At 42.9% G+C, this 16,524-nt stretch overlaps 1 non-coding gene across 1 annotated transcript; it reads right to left on the reverse strand.

Annotated features, from left to right (window-relative positions):
• Window positions 1–10,659: 10,659 nt before the first annotated feature.
• On the reverse strand, window positions 10,660–10,731 carry trnaw-cca (transfer RNA tryptophan (anticodon CCA)). Its single transcript has one exon. It is a non-coding gene; the product is annotated as a tRNA-Trp (tRNA).
• Window positions 10,732–16,524: the final 5,793 nt, after the last annotated feature.

Consider the following 16,524-nt stretch of genomic DNA (forward strand, 5'->3'; position numbering starts at 1 on the left):
GACATCATCGGAAGTTTGGCTTGTTGTCAACAATATCTCCCACATAAACATAAAGTTTATCAACACTCCTTGCTTAGCTAAGTGCAGAGAATTCCAACCTCTCAGATTTTTCAAATACTAGCTCATGTCAACCTTAGACAAAGAACTTGCAATTGCCGGATTTCCCCTGCTGCCCTTTATCGACACATGGTCGTCGCCGAGCATTGCTAGTTGTTCTAACTGCTGTGCACCTCTTACCCTGCGCTTCTTTTCCACGGTCACCCACCTGCTACTTTCTCTCTTGCCTGGACTCGCATTCTGCGGGTCTCTCGGTGTACACACGCGCTCTGTAAAGGACATCTAGAGCGCATCTGCTAATTCTGTATCACATCGCAGACCCTTTGCCTTCTCTTCAGGTTCAGCCACCTTGTTGCCGAGGTGCTGCGTCAGTTGACATTTCTCGCATATGAATTCGCCAGAGCAAAATTCTGTGAATCCGAACATAAGACAGGACTAAAATGCCAGGCACATTCATCTACAAATTCTTCAGCCTGAGGTTCGGCAACTCCCTTGGCAAGTGAATCCACGACTTCCCGACTAAAAAGCCGCCACGTATAATACACAAAGAATGTTTCCGATATGCTAATTCTCAGTGCTGCTGCACTACTAGCAGGGCGTTCGTCGTCCCTATGTATCCCTTGCACGTCTGAACTGTGAACTGAATGCATGTCTCTTTCCTCTCAGAGGTGGAATGGAAGGCATCGTTCGTTTCACTAAGCAAAGTGAATGTCAGCATCGGATGTACGTGATTTTTTTCCGTCTCTGTCTCCAAGTGTTCCTGTCACTCACTGTGAGAATGTATTCTATGTCTTTCTCTCTGGGGCTACATTCCCCGCATTTGTAACAGTCGCTGCTTGTACTTCAGATTCCAAGAATACGTATTTTTGGTTCGTAGTTTCGTCACTGTTTGCAATGTCCCTTCTCCATCATTGGATCTCCCACCATTCTCAGGGAGGCCCACATCTCTCTGTGAGTGTGCCTGTCAATCTCTCACTGCCCAGTCCTGCCACAGCTCCAGCTATTCCTTATGCTTTTCGTCTGCCCCCTCTCACACCATACCAGCCCGTGGCGACTGCCTCCGTACTCTACATTTGTACGCGAGGGGGTCCAATATCCCTGTGGGATCGTTGGCTGATCAGGTAGGTTTAAACAAATTTGACAAGAGGTTTGAAACCCCCGAAGTGATATTGGTAAAGATGAAGTAGTTTGTTTTACACACAGAGACAATGTGCAGTGAGACTCCGACCAGGGAGAGGCTAATGACAAGACAAAATTTCAGTCGACAGGATTAGCTGCAACGTAAAAGGCGAACAGAATCGAAAAGGATGAATACAAGACCAAAGCTGTTATATTTGTTTGCATGCAGTGTACTAAAAAAGGTCGATGAACTTGTAGTACAGTTACGATTGGGACGTTATGATGTTTTAGGCATCACTGAATCATGTCTGAATGAAGATTATAGCTAGGCACTTAATGTCCAAGGATACGCGTTGTATCGGAAGGATAGGTAGAGGAGCTGGTGTGGCTCTGTTGGTAAAAAAAAATTCAATTATTAGAAAGAGGTGACAAGTGATCAGAAGGAGTTGAATCGTGGATAAAGCAAATCCTGGTGCTGGGTTCCAAGAGGAAATTTCTAGAATCCATAACAGCTGGGGGGGGAGAGTTTAGAGCAGCCCCTTGTTGATCCCACTAAGGAAGCAACTATTCTGGATTGGGTGTTTTGCAAGTAACCGGAATTGATTAGCGAGTTTAAGGTAAAAGACCCCTTATGGGCAAGTGATCATAATATGATTGAATTCACCCTGAAATTTGAGAAGGAGAAGCTAAAGTAAGACGTATCAATATTACAGAGGAGCAAAGTGAATTACAGAGGCATGGGAGGATTTGGCCAGAATTGATTGGAAAAGAACACTGGTAGGAATGACGGCACTGTCAATTGTCCGAATTCTGGAAGCAATTCGGAAGGCACCGGATATATACATCTGAAAGGGGAGGAAGTATTCTAACAGAAAGATGGCACAACCATAGCTTACAACGGAGGTCAAAGACAACATAAAAGCCAAAAACTGTGTATATAATAAAGGAAAATCTAGTGGGGTTAGGGCATTGGGAAGCTTTTAAATTACAACAGAATGCAACTCAAAAGTGATTAAGAAGGTAAAGACAGAATACGAAAGTTAGCTAGTCAGTAATATTCAAGAAGATACAAAAGATTTCTGCAGATTAATGAAGTGTAAAAGAAAGGAGAGAGTGGATATTGGGCCGCTCTAAAATGCCGCTGGAGAGGTAGTCATGGGGGGCAAATAAATGGTGGACGAACTGAATCAGTATTTTGCATCATTCTTCACTGTGGAAGACACTAGCAATATAGTGGAAGTTTCAGATGTCAGGAGTCATGAAGTGTGTGAAGTTACCATGACTACAGAGAAGGTTCTTTAGAAACGGACAGATATGAAGTTAGATAAGTCACCAGGTCACCAGGTCCAGATAGTGTATGCCCCAAGGTTCTGCAAGAGGTGGCTGAAGGGATTTTGGAGGCATTAATAATGATCTTTCAAGACTCACTAGATCCTGGAATAGTTCTGGAAGACTGTAAAATTGGAAATGTCACTCCACTCTTCGAGAGGGGAGGGAGAGGCATAAGAAAGGAAATTAGTTGGCAGTTAATCTGACCTCAGTGGTTCTGCAAGTTCTGGAAGTGTTCTGCGAGAACGCATTCTGAAGCGGTGGTTAAATCAAACATAATGAACGCAATGTGTAGGTGACGCCAAGAGTGGGATTGGGGTGATGTGAATGAAGTGTTCTGAAAATCAAGCGGATATGGCACTGAGGAAAATTCCTGTCCGAAATGCCGATACAATGTTTGGCAATAGATGGAACAGTGAATCTGACGCAATTCCCTCGCTATTAGACGATACAGGGCCTGTTACCTCTTACCGTCACAGCCGAAGGACGGCGGAAATGATCAAAGCGTAAATCTAGTAAAACAGAGTTCCTGTGTTTAACTCAAAGCAGAGCGTTAAATTTATGGCATTAATTGCGTATGATGAAGACGGGTTTCATGCAATCGTCGCTACTCACCACACCTGGAAACATTGTAGCAAAAAAAAAGAAAGAACAAATAAAAAGTCTACAAACCGGCCGTATTAGCAATGTCCTCGGAGCGTGAGCCGGCGGGAACGGTTCGTGTAGGTGATATTAATGACATTTTAGATTATATCCTTTGTCGTTTTCTTGTGTTTTTTGCGTGGTGATGTTGGATTAGAGACAGCCAGTTGTACAAACGGCGGGCGCGTCCTGCTTTTGTGGGCTTGAACTGGCTCTGATGTCAAAGCATTTCAGTTTTTCCTGCGCAGGTCTTTCCTGCTCGAAAACTAAGTTGAAATGTATCGAGAGATCAGAATCATTTACACCTAAATCGTTCGTATACACGAATTTCTCATGACGACACTGCGCCTGAGCCTTGGACTGTTCGTTCCATGGATTATGTCTGCCTTGATGAAATTCCCCATCGTTTTGAGTGTATCGTAATATTATTTCAGTTATTTGTAGAATCTCTAGCGTACATAATTCATAGAAATATGGGACACGATCTCTTGACGTCCACAACCTTCACCAACTTAGTGCTGTTCTGCAAGTGCGCAGTGATGTCAATGATCCTTACCGCAACACAGGAACATCTACATGATGAATTGTGATTTTTGGCTTTATTCTGCAAAACGTTTCTCGGTATGCATAATTAATACAGTATTAGTGGAATTTAATTGAAAACGTAATAAACATTACCGCTTCCGAGCATAAATTCAGGGTAGCAGTTGAATTGAGACGGCAGTTTCCGCGTTGAAAAGTGACATTATTTCTTGAACCATAGAAGACAAATTTGTAGATTTTTCGAATTACATTGACAGGTTGCAAATCATTGTCCCATATAGGAGATCAAACGGATGTAATAAATTAAGTAAATTGAAGGCAAAAGTAGCTTAAGATATTGACCTACACACAAGCATCCATGACTTTGATAAGAGCAACGAGAACCATGGCGGTCTGACATTCAATGTATTTGTGGTCTGCCAATTTAACTGCATATTTCTTCCCAACCCATTAAGCTAGCAACATTTTTTGTTCGGAATTCATCGTCCCGTCTCTGAAATAATCAAACTCTCAGTGCCTCGATCATTTTCCCGGAGGTTTTCCACGGAATACCACCCTTTTAGAGATTTTCTCAGCTGTGTTAAGGGAACGAGTTGACTATTTAAAAGCATAAGCTGGATTTCTAGATTCTCCATCATCAGTAGCCTCTCGATTCATCACCAAATTTAACATAGAGCATAGCACAGTACCGCACAGTACAGGCCCTTCTGCCCACAATGTTGAGCCGACCCTTAAACCCTGCCTCCCATATACCACCCCCCCCCCAACTTAAATACCTCCAAATTTCACTAGTGTGTCTGCCTCCACCACAGACTCAGGCAGTGCATTCCACGCACCAACCACTCTCTGAGTAAAAAACCTTCCTCTAATATCCCCCTTGAACTTCCCACCCCTTACCTTAAAGCCATGTCCTCTTGTATTGACCAGTGGTGCCCTGGGGAAGATGCGCTGGCTGTCCATTCTATCTATTCCTCTTAATATCTTGTATACCTTCATCATGTCTCCTCTCATCCTCCTTCTCTCCAAAGAGTAAAGCCCTAGCTCCCTTAATCTCTGATCATAATCCATACTCTCTAAACCAGGCAGCATCCTGGTAAATCTCCTCTGTATCCTTTCCAAAGCTTCCACATCCTTCCTATAGTGAGGCGACCAAAACCGGACACAGTACTCCAAGTGTGACCTAACCAGAGTTTTACAGAGCTGCATCATTACCTCGTGACTCTTAAGCACCATCCCTCGACTTATGACATCTAACACCCCATAAGCTTTCTTAACTACCCTATCTACCTGTGAGGCGACTTTCAGGGATCTGTGGACATGTACTCCCAGATCCTCCACACTATCCTGCCATTTACCTTGTACTCTTCCTTGGAGTTTGTCCTTCCAAAGTGTACCACCTCACACTTCTCCGGGTTGAACTCCATCTGCCACTTCTCAGCCCACTTCTGCATCCTATCAATGTCTCTCTGCAATCTTCGACAATCCTCTACACTATCTTCAACACCAACAACCTTTGTGTCGTCTGAAAACTTGCCAACCCACCCTTCTACCCCCACATCCAGGTCGTTAATAAAAATCACGAAATGTAGAGGTCCTAGAACAGATCCTTGTGGGACACCACTAGTCACAATCCTCCAATCTGAGTGTCCTCCCTCCACCACGATCCTCTGCTTTCTGCAGGCAAGCCAATTCTGAATCCACCTGGCCAAACTTCCCTGGATCCCATGCCTTCTGACTTTCTGAATAAGCCTACCAGGTAGTACCTTGTCAAATGCCTTACTAAAATCCATGTAGATCACATCCACTGCACTACCCTCATCTATATGCCTGGTCACCTCCTCAAAGAACTCTATCAGCCTTGTTAGACAAGATCTGCCCTTCACTAAGCCATGCTGACTGTCCCTGATCAGACCATGATTCTCTAAATGCCCATAGATCCCATTTCTTAGAATCTTTTCCAGCAGCTTTCCCAACACAGACTTAAGACTCACTGTTCTATAATTGCCCGGACTATCCCTACTACCTTTTTTACCGTTGTGAAAGGGAATCCGGACAAAACACCTACCCTGGCAGGACTTAAACGAACATACTTTGAATTAGTTCATCAGATATCATTAGATAACCAACATGCAATCCATTGCGCCACTGTGCCTGCTAGCGACATCTTTGATGTGTACAGATAAAAGTTGTTCAACAGGGACATGCAATGTTTCAACAGCAAATCCTCGTTCACACTGATTTGTTCTTTAACTGAAGAATCGACAAAAACCAGTCCATGAGTTCCTATGTCATTGCAAAAGTGGATTTCTCAAGAACGTCTGGATTCAGACAGATGCGTATGCCGAAGAGTTAAGGCGATGTACTTTTTTTATTTTTGGTTTTCCTTTGCGGGCTTGGATCGAAACTCCACTCTCCTCCTAAACTGTTGAATTGGGGGATCAACTATGGGTTTAACGGCCAGGTAGAGCGCCATCGATTTGGGTTCAATTCTGCCCGGTCGGTAAGGTGTTTGTAGCCTGTGGCTACTTGGGCTTCTGTTTCCTGTTAGTTAGTATATTAATGAACTACGTGGGTGTAACTGGGGGCATAGGCTCGTTGGGCTGTGGGTTCTGAATTTTATTCGACGGAATTTGAAATGATTTCCGAATTCTGCCGACAACGTGCATAAGGCAACAGTGTGCTCACGGCAATGTCAATCATATGAAGAGGTTTCGCTTATGGAAATATACTAGTTCAGAATTAGAATCAGAATCAGGATCAATCTTAATATCACTGTCTATGTCCTGAAATTTGTTGTTTGTGGCAGCAGTGCATTACAAGTTCTAATAATATAAAACTATGAATTACAATAAATATTTATAGAATATAAATAAAATATGTAATTAAAGGGTGAACAAAAATAGTGAGACTGTAAATTGTTCATTCAGAAATCTGATCCTGGAGGGAAGAAGGTGTTCCTAAAATCTTGAGTGTGTGTCTTCATGCTCCTGTACCTCCTCTCTTATGGTAGCAATGAGAATAGGGTATGTCCTGGGTGACGGTGGTCCTTAATGGTAGATGCCGCCTTTTTGAGGCATCGCCATTTGAACATGTCATCAATGCCAGGAGCTGGGGCGGGTTGCTCATGCCCAGATAGAGCTCGGCAGGGAGTTAGCAACTTTCGTCTGCCATTTTCCGATTCTGTGCAGTGGCACCCCTATACCAGACTGTGCTGCAACCAGTTAGAATGCTCTCCACGGTACGTCTGTACAAATTTATGAGAGTCTTTGGTGACATACTAAGTTTCTTTAAACTCCTATTGAAATACACCCTCTGGCATGCCTTCTTTGAAATTGCATCAGGATGTTGGATCCAGGATACATCTTCAGAAATATTGCCACCCAGGAGCTTGATACTGCTTAACATGGGTTCCCTGATGAGATCTGGTGTGTGTTCCCTCCCCTTTCCCTTGCTGAAGCTGCAAAGAATTCATTGTTCTTTCTGAAGTTGAGTATAACGTTTTTGTTGTGATACAGCTTAAACAGCTGTTCTATCTTATACGTTTCCTCGTCCTCGTCACCATCTGAAATTATCCCAACATCGGGATATTTATAGATGGCATTTGACCTGTGCCTAGCCACACAGCCGTGAGTGTAGAGCAGTGAGCTAAGCATGCATTCTTGAGTAGCTTCCTGATGCAGATTTCAAGGAGCCAGTTATAGGGTGAAGTGCGGAGGTCTAGTATTGGAGCTTTGAAATTGGTACTGATGGTATGACGGTGTTGAACGCTGAGAAGCAATCAATCAACAACAACCTGACATAACTATTGCCTTGTCCAGGTTTTCCAAGGAGATTGCATCCTCTGTAGACCTCCTGTGGCGATAGCAAATGATAGCGGCTCCATATCCTCGCTTCAGCAGGAGCTGATTCTGGCCATGACTAACCTGTCAAAATACTTTAACACTCCAGTTGTTAGTGTAAATGGGCATTAATCGTTGAGCAATCTTGCCCTGATTTTCTTGGGCATTGGTTTGATTGTCGCCGTTTTAAAGCAGGTGGGAATCACAGATTGCAGTAGTGAGAGATTGAATACGTCCTTGAACGCCCCCGCCAGCTCGTTGACACAGGTTTCAGTGCCCTACCTAATATAACCTGAGAGCCTGATGCCTTGCTCGAGTTCAGCCTCTTGAAAGACGTTCTTACGTCGACCTTTGAGATATCAATCACAGGGTCACCAGATTCTGCTGGGGTTCACGCAGGTGTTTCTCTTTCAAAACGTGCATACGAGGCGTTGAGCTCACCCGAGAGTGAAGCATCGTAGCAGTTCATGTTGTTAAGTTCCGTCTTATTCAAAGTAATTACCTGCAAACCCTGCCAGAGTTGATGTGCATCTTATCCGATTTTTAACTTCAGTCGGAATTGATTTTTCGGTCTTAAAAATTCTTACGTATTTGTTTCTTGTATAGTTCTGGGTCACCGGTCTTCAATGTAACAGATCGAGCCCTTAAAAGTCTGGAAAACACATACTCATCCACACAGGTTTTGATTTGACGCATTTATTCAGATTCGAAGGTGAATCCCTGAATATTGTCCGTCCACCGTCTCAAAACAGTCCTACAAACGCTCCCCCACCACCCTTACGCATACCTTCCTGGTCCTCACCACTGACACTGTAGTCTGTATTTTTTGGCTGTACGGTGAGAGTAAAAGTACAGGCAGATGTTCGGACGTTCTAAATTGACGGCGTGAGATAGTTTGTAACTATTCTTGATGGTAGTATAACGGTGGTTAAACATGTTGGCTCCTCTGTTTCCGCAGGTAATATGTTGGCAGTAGTTGTTCAGAGACGTTTTGAAGCTAGCCTCGTTGAAATCTCCACCCCACACACCCGCAATGATCCGCAATGATCCGCAATGATCCGCAATGATCCGCAATGATCGACAAGGCATCAGGATGCGTTGTTTCCTGAATTCTAATCAGAGTGTTTAGTTTCTCCAATGCTTGCCGAGCAATGGTCAGTGTGACACTCCGTGATGACGGCAGAAACCTCCCCTGGCTGATAAGATTGAGGACACTTAACCGCTAGGAGTTGCAGATCAGGTGAACAGGATTGAGGTACAAATGTCTAGGCGCCACAATGAGTCAACCATGATGTATAATCCACCTCCTCTACGCCACACTTTCTTTGCGGTGAATGGTGAAGCCAATGTCCTGCAGGGCTGCGTCCGAAATGATGACGATGAGCTTCGTTTCCGTGCAGCAAAGTACTCTGCAGTCTCCGGTGTCCCTCTGACACTTCAATCTTGCTCTGAGGACTTTAATTTTATATTCCAGCGACGGAACATTCGCCGGCAGGGAGGTCAGTAGTGGGGAGGAGGGTGGAATCTAAGGCTCCGCGTTCCAGTCGCACTTGTTGTCCAGCAGGCCTTCAGACCTTCCTTTGGCTTAAAGGCAAACGGCATCCGTGACGCGAGTTTGCATAACGGGGTAAGCTGATTTTGAGATTTCTTGACGTTTTTGACCATGTTGTTTCCTGAAGTGTCCATGCCTGCAACTGTGGATTTCTGCTGTAGTAGTCCTAAGTAGGAATATTTAATAATTCGCATTAGAGCTGCACGCAAAGAGTCGACATTTATCAGCACCATCGTACTGGAGAAAATTTTAGCGTGGGTCCCGCAGCATAAGAGAAATGCATGCGGGTCACTCGGAGCAGAAATTCATACCATGAACTTGCTTTTAAATGTGTTTTCAATCATTTATAGATCACATCACATCGCTAATTATGGTCTTCGGATCTCACGGACGTTCCATGTTTTATGAACACCTTTAGATCGAATTCACTAGATTATTGAATGTAACTTTTCCCGGCCTAATGAACTTCAACTGATTAAAAACGCCGCTGCGAGACGTTTAACTAAAACTGGGATGACAGAACTTATCATTCTCAACCTAGCTACTCCGAATTGGCTTTCAGTGTGCTTTAAATTGATTTTAAAGTTCTCTTACATGGCTTTAAAGCTCTTAGTGGTCTGTGATCGGAGTACATCCCAGATCGTTTTCGTTTTCTAATCCTTCACGAGCTCTCAAATGCTCTTCCACAGGTCTCTTAAATTTAAGCAATCAGCTTCAAACTAAAATTGGTAGATCAGCTGTTTTGAATGACGCACCTAAACTGTGGAATCTGTTATCTAAAACTGCAGAAGATGTAGACTCAGTTGTCACCTCTAATCGCAAAAACCACGTATTTATGTTTGTTACTTTCATGCTTCCGCTTTAGCGAACTGGACAGCACTTTGAACTATATCATTCTGTATGAAAAGTACTGGGTACATAGGCACTTTTACCTAGTGAAGTTTCTGTTAAGAGACTTTCTCGAATTGTTCGTCCCAATGTTACAATCATCGATAAAAACTCAGAAAAAAACGGAAATCTTCGCAAAGCTTAGAACAACCTTTAATTTTCAATGTCAGTGAATGGTTATTCCAGAATATTGAGTTCTGATTCAAGGGAGAGAGCCCAGAGAGGAAATTGGTGAGGTTGTTATTATAAAAGAGCCCCACTTTCACTTCACAGATCCTTCTCCTTTGCCGAATGTTTAATCCTTGTCGATCTTTCAAACTTGCGTGGCCCTGGTGAAAATACGAATATTTAAAATGCTGCCAAAGTTCAGTGGGCTAACAATTTAAAGCTGACTGGAAGGAAGAACGTGCAGAAAATGTAGTTCTTTCCTTTCACAAATGCTGCCCAAGCTACTGAATATTTGCACAATTTTCTGTGTTCATTTCAGATTACAATGCCAGCAGGTGTTTTTTTTTTCAATAATAGGGTGATTTTATTTCTCGGTACGGGGCATAATATCAACGTTACATTGCTGAACTTGGCTAAACAAAAGAAAATAGCTGCGCATTTGCCGAACCTTGACACCAAATTGGAAAGTGTGCTGAATTCCGGAAAGACGTATTGAGGTAACAAAACATGACATAACATCTGTGACCCCGACATGATTCGAACATGCAACCGTCTGATCTGGAGTCAGACGCGCTACCATTGCGCCACGAGGCCCATTTTCAATTTTTTTATTTCCAGGAACTGACATAATGGGAGAACAGGGTTCCCATGCCTTTGTGCAGGCGCTGCCAGCAGAGAGTTCCCGATCTCGAACTAAGCCATGCCTGGTAGCTCATTTCTCTTTCATTGACCCAGTTCCTCTACACACACCAGTTACACAGTTCTCTGTCAGATTTTAATGTTCGTTTAGATTCACCGAGTGGTATTTATAACAACTTTCTACCCCCTCTATTCAGCCCTCTCAGTACTTGATTTACCGACAAACACAAAACGATGGAGGAACTCAGCAGGTCAAGCAGCATCTGTGGAGGGGAATAAACAATCATCAAGTCAGGTCAGGATGCTCCATCGGTGCTTTATTTATACAGGACGCTGGGAGCTCTGGATTGCACTAGCTCGTCTTGCAGAACTTCAGCTGCCTGCCGGTTAAACTGAGCACCATCGTCAGAGCTGCCAATTTTGCAACTGTACTACAAGTTCATCTACTTAATTCCGTCTGCTGTACGCATTCAGATACAACACATTTATTTTGTCTGCTCCCTTTCTCTTACCAGACTAAACTGACTGAGACAAAGCGGGAATGCGTAATTATAGTCATTCGCTTTTACCACGCTCCAACCCATATGACAAATCACCCGTAATAAACGCACAACACAAAATACAGTACAGATAGAATATAGATACATGGCTTCTAAGAAATGTTAACTGTTGATGCCCCTCCGCAGATGCTCGCTGAGTTGCTGAGATCGTCCAGCATTTTGTGTATATTGCTAAATAAAATACTGATCGGACAGAGCGGAGGAGCGGAAGGTTTATTTAAATTCCACTGGGTGAATCGAACGAAGAATAAAACGTGACAAGAATTGTCCTCTGTTGATTGCTGAGAGATCATGTGGTCGTGCAGTTAGATAAAGATCTTGCATAGAAATCCACGGCAAACCAGAATACGCCGAGGTTAAGCATTACGTAACGTTGGAGTGCGCGGAAACAACAAAACTTTGGGAGTTAATGACCAATAAATCCAAGAAAAGGGCAAACGCAATCGTTAATGAATTTATCTGAAGGCAATGAAGGAATGACGATGATAAAAGTCAGACATTAAATTCACCTGTGACTTTACTGCTGGCAACCTCGCCATCAGTAGCAGTGCTGCTGTCATTTATTTTGGAAATCGGGAATTACGTTTTTAATCACAAATTTATTCGTGGCTAGGACAGTGGTTTCTAGTCATGTTTCCATCGGACGTCGAATAGAAACACTGGCTCCAGAGGTAAAATATCGAGGTTGTTTCAATTCTGTTGTTAAGTAAATTTTCTCGAAAGTGTCCGGAACTTGCCCGACAGTAGTGATATTTTTCCCGGTTAGAATGCATAGTATTCAAGTCATAGAGCGACAGATGTAGGCACAAATAGCGAGTCTGTCGGGACCCTGGAGAATTGTGGAAACTGTGTGGTGATTTCTTTTGAACTTATAGTCCTTTAACATCTTTGGACTATTTTTACTGTGCCATAGTCTGTTTTTTTTTATCAATTATGCTATTGTTTGCACTGTTATAACTGTATGTTGTAACGATGTGGTTTTGTGCAGGTCTTGTAGCTTTAGTTTTTGGTCTTGTTCTGTCTGGTGGATTTGGAGCTTCTTTCCGGGGAACGCGCTAAGACGGTAGCGCGATATTAATACGCAGCAGCCTCTCCGGACTCTGGATTGGGGATTGCCAAACGTTATGTGGATTTTCTAGTGTAGTCTGTTTTGTTATATGCTTTTGTGATATCATTCTGGAGGAACGTTGTCGCATTTTTTAACTGCATTGCATTTGTGGTTTCTAAATGACAATAAACTGTATCTAAATCTCAATTTCAATCTGTAGTGCCATTACAGAATAGCACTTCCGCTTTCCTAGGAATTTGATCAGATTTCGCAAGTCATCTCAAACTTTGTCAAACTGACTATATTTTTATTTTTTTCTCCGCTCGAGTTGCTAAAGCCTGAGGTTCTGCTATAGCCAAGCACACTTCCTTTCTCAATTGCTACAGACTTTCGGACTTTTCTAGTGGTGTTTAGCATTGTAGCTTTCTGGAGACATAGATGTACATTGCTGTGTAGGCTTAATTGTTTAATGCTCTTGTGTAGTGACTTTGAGATGATACCAGTTGTAGATATTACTATTTGGAAAATATATACCCTTTTCATGTTCGATAGTCTTTCAATTTCTCTATTATTTCAACATAGTTTTATTGATTTTCACTTATTGGTCTCTGTATGCGATGGTTTATTAGAATGGCTGTAATTATGAGGTAAGTTGTTCTTGCTTGTTTACCCTATAATATTATATCCGGCCGGTTATTGTGAACTGTCTTATCTGTATAAATGGATCGGTCTGTAGTATCGTTTGTAGGACTCTGTCTCTAAAACCGTGTCATGTTTGTATTTATAGTAAGGTATGTTGTGCATTCCGAGTTTGTATTTTAAAGCAAGATTTTGGTGAATAAAATTTGCCACTTAATTTTGCTGTGTAAGTAATCAGATTGAGTTAAACTGCAGAAGGATCCTGTAACGTGTTGGAATATTTCTGTTGTCTTTTGGCATTGTTGGCATTTATCATATTGAATTTGCTGGTCCTTTATGCTGTATTTTTGTTACCTTTATGTTAATCAACCGGTCCTGCATTGTCACCCCTCTGTTTCTGGGAAGAGGTCTCCAAATCTGAACCAGGCACTCGACACTTCCTTGACGTCAACTATCCTGCTCAGATCGTGTGGATATCTTCTATGGAGGGTCAGGCTCTTCCAGACTGGTATTTATAGTAAGGTATGGTGTCTGTTATGAGTTTATATCTTAAAGCAAGATTTTTGTGAATGATGTTTGAAACTTATGCAAGTAATCAGATCAGAATCCACATTGATGGATCTTCAGCTGTCCCCACAGAAAGCAAACCTCTAATTAAAATACTTTATAATATTTACATTGGCCAATATTGGAGGTTTAAATAACTATCACTTTACAGCAATTGAGGTTTTCGAAGAGATAGCCCATGAAATATTTTCTAGAATTGTTGCAATGTGTGTGATTTTCTTTACAGCTTTTTAGGCTGGCGTTGCTTCATTTGAATGAATAACAATTGGACGAAACTTTATGGCCTACTTGTATATGACCAAAGGACACTGAACATGACAACATAAGCAAAGAAGATGGTGAGAACACTTTTTCACCCGCTGGAAATTTGTGCACAGCAGCAATATCAATATCGAAACTAGAAATGCTCAAAACTAATCAGTAAACCCCAAAGCCTGGGCCTCAATGGTCCCTTGTGCAATTGGATCCTGGATTCCCTCACTTGTAGACCTCGGTTTGTCTGGATTAGCAGAAACAGCTCCCCCACAATCTGCATCAGCACAGAAGCATCGCAGGGACGTATACTTAACCCTTCTCGCTATACATCTATGATTCTGTGGCTAAGTACGGCTCCAACACCATATTCAAGTTTGCTGATAACACCACTGTTGTGAGCTGTATCAGAAGTGGTGATAAATCAGGATACAGTAGGGATATTGAAAATTTGGCTGAATGGTGTAATAAAAACAACCTCTCACTCGAGGTCAATAACACCTAGGAACTGATTGTAGACCTCTGGAAAGGGAAACCAGAGGTCCATGAGCCTGTAATCATCTGAAGATCAGAGGCGGAGAGGGTCAGTAACTAAAAATTCTTGGGTGTCACTATCTCAGAGGACCTGTCCTGGACGTATCGTATAAATATAATTGCGAAGAAAGCACGGTAGCACCTTTACTTCTTTAAGAGTCCGCAGTGATTTGGCATGACATCAAAAATCTGTCTCCAGCTGAACTCTGTTTTTTTTTGTGTGTTTCCCCCTAGCCGTCAGTCTGTGGTTTTGTATTGCCATGTGTTCCTGTCCTCGCTCCTGCTCTACTCCGGCCTCTGTATTACTGAGTACTCCGTCTCTCAGCTGCTTCTCCTATTGCCGCCACCTGTGTCTCATTGTGCTCCACCTATCAACTGCCTCTCTGTTTAATGTTCAGTGTATATCAGTCCTGTGTTTTCACCTGTTTGTTGCCAGATTGTGCCAGTGAATTTTCCTGAGTCTACTCTGCCTGTTTCCCGATTCTGGTTTTCTGGATTTCTCTGAATGTTTTGATCTCTGCCTGAACTTTGACGCCGAAGTGGTTTGCACCTCGGGAGTTGTTACTCAATTGATATCACTGTGTATGCAGTACTGGGTCTGCGATTGGATCCCTGCTCCAGCGTCCTGACGAAACCTTAGCAAACTTCTGTAGGTCTGTGGTGCAAAGTGCGCTGGCTGGCTGCATTATGACCTGGTATGGGAACACCAGTGTCAAATAACACCCATGATCAAGTATCCTCATCACACAGACCATGTTCTTACCTCGTTGTTGCCATGAGCTAGAAGGTACAAATGTCTCAGGACTCGCACGACCTGGTTCAAGACCAGTTTCTACCCCTCAACCATCAGGCTCTTGAATAGAAAGATAGCTAACTACACTCACTTAAGGACTCTTTTATCGTGTAATTTCATGCTTGTTATTTATTGCGACATATTTGTGTCTGCATTTGCATGGTTCGTTGTCCATGGAAGCTACTGAGAGTTGCTGTACTATAGACTTGTTAAGTATGCCACAGAAAAGGAATTATAGGGTTGTATGTGATGACATGTCTGCACTCTGATAATTAATGTTTCTTCAACTTTTGACTTCGACAAATATTCGTGTAACTGAGATTTGCTGAACTGGCGCCCGGAATCACCCATTGTTGAGCAGTCCGGGTATGTCGCGATAATCATTTATCATTGGTCAATCTGGTGAGTTTTGAAGAAATAGTGAGTGGGTCGTAAAAGGAAAAACGCATCAAACCGCAGGAACATGATGTGAAGGAATTTCAAGGGACACACTCATTTCACAACCCGTAGAAGATGAATTCACAAACAATTAGCGTAGTTGTGTAACAAATGGAAAAAAGTTTCTTTCTGTGGTAACAAACACCAAATGCAGGAGGAACCCATCAGGCCAGGAAACATCTATGCTACAGAATAAGCAGTTTTGGTCCGAGACCCTTCATCAACACTGGAAAAAAGATGAGGTCATATTTAGATGGTAGGGGGAGGATAGGCAGAAGTACACGGTGGTAAGTGATAGGTGAAACCAGGGCAGAGTGAAGTCTGAAGTAATGAGTTGAGAAGTTGATTGGTGAAAGAGATAAAATGGAGAACGGAGACTTTGATAGAACAGGATTGAAGGCAATGTAGAAGGGGAGGAGTACAAGAGGCAGGTGATGGGCAGGTAAGTAGATAAGGTGGGAAAGGGAAATAGGAATGGGGAATGGTGAAAGATGGGGCATTTACAGGAACTTTGAGAAATCGATGTTCATGCCATCAGGTTAGCGTCTACCCAGATGTTGCTTCTCCAATATGAGTGTGGCCTCAGTGCAACAGTAGAGGACGCTAATAGCTGACATCTCGGAATGGGAACGGGAAGTCGAACTGATACCGGCAACGGGAGATCCTGCTTTTTCTGACACAGCGACTGTAGGTGATCGGTGAAGCGGTTTCCCAATCTATGGTGGGTGTCACCGATATACAGGAGGCCACACCGGAAGCACCACACTGATGACACCAACAGAGTGACAGGTGAAAGGTCGTCTCACGTGGAAAGACTGTTTTGGGTTCTGAGTGATAGTAAGGGAGGAAGTTATTCCCCTCCAGCCCTTTATCTATTTCACTAATCACCTTCCCAGCTCTTTACTTTGGCCCTTCCT

The sequence above is a fragment of the Hypanus sabinus genome, chromosome 9 (assembly GCF_030144855.1).
Source record: "Hypanus sabinus isolate sHypSab1 chromosome 9, sHypSab1.hap1, whole genome shotgun sequence".
Lineage (NCBI taxonomy): Eukaryota > Metazoa > Chordata > Chondrichthyes > Myliobatiformes > Dasyatidae > Hypanus > Hypanus sabinus.